We start from the raw sequence: 4443 nt of genomic DNA on the forward strand, positions 1-4443 counted from the left end.
AACTCTTCCTTCGATTATGGACTGGTTTAATAGAATTGACTACTATATGTCCATGGACGATATAATTCTCTCTGCCAACGATAAATTTGCAGAATATAAGGCCACTTGGGCGACATGGATTGAGTTTAAAAACTTAGACGAATTTAAAACCGTATGCTCTACATCTGTTTAGATCCACTTGGCCTTCTCCCCTTCCTATTCCCCTCTCCTTCTGTGTCTTCTTCTCATGTACTCCATTACACGAATTGCAAAGCCCCGTCTCCTCCACCCATGCATGCCGGCTCTAATTTAGAGAAGTGGGCAGATGCGGGAGAATCGCCAGCTCTCCCGGGATTTCGGGAGACCTACCCGAGATTCAGGAGTCTCCTGGAGATTCCAGGAGAGTTGGCATGTATGGTCTTGATACAGGAGATATTATATATATTAATCTGTGTGATACAGTAAATTAGGTTTAAGGGACTGAAGTAGGCGTGTCATAAGAGGGAATGTGTAAATGCGTATTGTAATGTAACAAGCGTATCCAGAAATAGAATATGAAGATAGAGTGCGCAATTATGGCGTAAATACAGGTTCTTTTAAAGATGGTGATTACAAATTATTATTATTATTGAGATTTTACTTTTTGTTTTTGTGAAATAAAGTTGCAAATGATTGTGAGGGTATCACTTTAGATTTTGCTCTTTATTATTTTTATGTACTAAACTTCGGAACAAACTAGAATATATGAATGGAAAAGAAACTTCAAAACAGCTGTTGGTGATTATTCAACTTGAAGACAACTATTCCTAATATATAAAAGTACAGTCATTGGCAAAAGTTTTGAGAATGACACAAATATTGGTTTTCACAAAGTTTGCTGCTTTTTTGTCTTTTGTCAGATGTTGCTATGGTATACTGAAGTAAAATTACAAGCATTTCATAAGTGTCATTACATTAAGTTTATGCAGAGTCAATATTTGCAGTGTTGACCCTCTGTTTGAAGACCTCTGCTATTCACCCTGGCATGCTGCCAATCAACTTCTGGACCATATACAGACTGATGGCCGCCCATTCTTGCCTAATCAATGCTTGGAGTTTGTCAGAATTTGTGGATTTTTGTTTGTCCACCCGCCTCTTGAGGATTTACCACAAGTTCTCAATGGGATTAAGGTCTGGGAAGTTTCCTGACCATGGGCCCAAAATTTCGATGTTTTGATCTCCGAGCCACTTAGTTATTACTTTTGCTTTATGTCAAGGTGCTTCATCGTGCTGGAAAAGGCATTGTTCGTCACCAAACTGTTCTTGGATGGTTGGGAGAAGTTGCTCTTGGAGGATGTTTTGTTACCACTCTTTATTCATGGCTGTGTTCTTAGGTAAAATTGTGTCCATTGGGAGAGGCCATAGAAGGAAGTGTAAGTTAGTAGGTTTAGAGGCAGCAGTAGTAATAGAAGAGTTGGTAGGGATGTTAAAATCACTGATAATAATAGTGGGAAGATCAGAATAGAGGAAATGGGGAAATTAGGCGGCAAAATGATCAAGAAATTGTGAGGAACAGCTAGGGTGATGGTAGATGACAACAAAACAAAGGTGGAGAGGGGAGAAGAGGTGGATGAAGTGAACTTCAAAGATAAAGGAGGGTTCATGAAGGTGTAGCCAGGAGGACATCAAAACCAGAATATCCACACTATTAATGATAACCTAGGATCTTGCTTAATCTTCCAAGAGTCATTGCTAGAGGACCAATCGGGATCAGCAAAAGACCCCAACGCAGATGGACCCGGCCTAACATAATCAAGGTCCAAACTTTTCTGTGCCCAAGCTCTATTCATCCCTTGTATGGCATAGAAGTCTTCCTCAATGACAAAAGTGTACTGCATGGATTTATGCATCAAACAAATTAACTACTTGAATTGCTATCGGAACCAAGTACTGTTTTTTTGCAACTGGGGCATACAGGCTGCACAGAAAACCCCTTCACAGTCCTCCAGTAAACACTTGTCACATGTTCCACAAACATGGTGATAAGTTCTGGAAATGTTCTCCCCTTCCACAGTTTCTGAAAGGACTCCTGAGAAGGGAAACATACTTGCTAACTAAAGACCAGGCTTTGAAGGAAGACAGGAAGGATTATATACAACCATACAGAACAATCATGGGTGTAATTAATACTGGTAGAAGAAGGTCTGTTCTAGTAGTTGTACTCATGCGCATAGCTTAGGTCTGGCAGGAGGGTGGGAGCACCATGAAACTTTCTGCAAGTGTGAGATTTATCTCATACTAAACTTTAATTTCTGTGAATTTTCCATACTACCACATTTTTACTTTTATTGAAGGCTGGTCATAGATGCAACTTTTCATTTTTTATAACAATTAAATTTATATACAATGAAATATATTTTCTATAATGACACACCAATTGTGATCAATATTTTTTTTTTAAAAAAAAACAAGTTTAAGAATGAATGATTGCTTTACACATCATTAAATGCGCTTTAGGATTACAATACCGATGCCTTAAAGAACTTTATTTGACCGCTTTAGATTAAAATTCCTAACCTGTATTACATCTGCGTTTATGTAAACCATTGTCCCCCACATTTTGATTTTTCATAAAAAATAAAATAACATTATAAATTATATATATATATATATATATATACACATACACATATACATATACATACACACTCCCGGCGTTGTGAAAACTGCAAGTCCCAGCATGCTTTGCCAATATATACAGATTATCATCATCATCAACATTTATTTATATAGCGCCTGCAAATTCCGTTGCGCTATTATTTATTATTGCTGGAAGGGTATGCTGGGACTTGTAGTTTTCACAACACCTGGACTATGCATTGCTTATTTATCTTTTATGCATATCAGACTTTGTTAAAGTTGTTTATTTCACGAACTGTGAGTTGTGCTTTTTACTTTCAATACGATCTCTGGGCAGCAACCAGGACAAGGGATGTAAATGAATGCAAACTTTTTTCAGCTAAAAGGACATACCCTGAAAAGCACTAACATAAAATGTAGCTATTTAAAGGTTTTTTTGTTTTTTTTTTAACTAAAAATATTTTAACTATGCAAGTATGATTTAGCTACACCATATTTATCAGTAACGTATATGTGCATGATTTCAGCTGGATACCATATTTTTTGGAATGAAGTTAATTTACACCGACTTTCTAAATTGTTTGGGGAATTGTGACTATCCATATGTGGTCCTCCCTACTTATCCATCCATGTCATTTATTGTTAATATAACATAATGTATTTGTCCAGATAGCTCCCCCAGAGTATGACAAGATTTCATGCCATCAATAGAAATAAAGAAGAAAAGTCTCTGTGGTGGGGAAATTCTCAGTCTGTCAACACTAATCAATTAAAATGTCTAATGCTTTATTTTTATATAGCCTAAATAATTCAAACTAGATATATGTTTAGCAAAATATATATATAAAAAAAATTATAAAGTGAGAAAAAAAATGTGAAACAGTTCATTTCAATTGCCATTCTACAGGAATCTGTTAATGGGTTAAATCTAAACGCTGCAATTTAGGTCTATTCTGTGATATCACCTACAAATTATTCTTCATAGCAGTTATCATGACTTCAGTGAAAGTTGCTTCTGTCTCTCTTATGTGTTGTTAATCTCAGTGTGACAAGTTGCTAGTTAAATTCATTACATTTCTTACAAGTATTCTTGGTAATATAACTGTTTTGCTGGTTTGTAATTCCTTATTGTTGCAATTTATCTTAGAGCTGAGATTTTGTCCGGTTCACTCATATCACATTATGACTCTAATTTAACTTTCATTTGTAATGTATTTATCATCAGAAAAATAATTAGGTCAGATTGGAAATTTGTTTTGTTCAATTATAGTGGTTACAGCATATATAGGATATTAGCTTTACTGGTTCGTCAGTGTTTATTATGCAATCCCAAAATATGCATATTCATATATTTCTCATTATTTCTATTGGAGTTCTTAGAATGAAACTACTTGTTGCCGTTAAGGTTCACTGACCATTTATTTTAGAGTAGTGTAATATCTACACCGCTGGAAGTGCGATGCTGATATTTGTGAATTTCACTTCAAAGAAAGCATTAGAAATTTTAATTGATTAGTGTGGTTGACAGTGTCTCTACAACAGACACGTTAATTCTTTTTTATGTACTAACATCCTAAATACATAAAACGAAACCTACAATTGACTGGTAATGTCAGAAATTGACAAAAAAAAATTATATATCTTTCCCAGTTTGTATTTCTTTTAAAAAGAAAGTATTATAAAGATATAACACATCTCCTACTGTAGATTATAAGGATATTTGAATTAACTTTTCCCTTATCTGATCGAATAACTCCTGTGACAACTAATATACTAGGAAACATTATACACTATAACATTTTATGTAGTAAAAACAAAAAACACAAAAAAGTACAAAAAAGTACA

This window comes from Mixophyes fleayi, chromosome 7 (genome assembly GCF_038048845.1).
Source record: "Mixophyes fleayi isolate aMixFle1 chromosome 7, aMixFle1.hap1, whole genome shotgun sequence".
NCBI lineage: Eukaryota > Metazoa > Chordata > Amphibia > Anura > Limnodynastidae > Mixophyes > Mixophyes fleayi.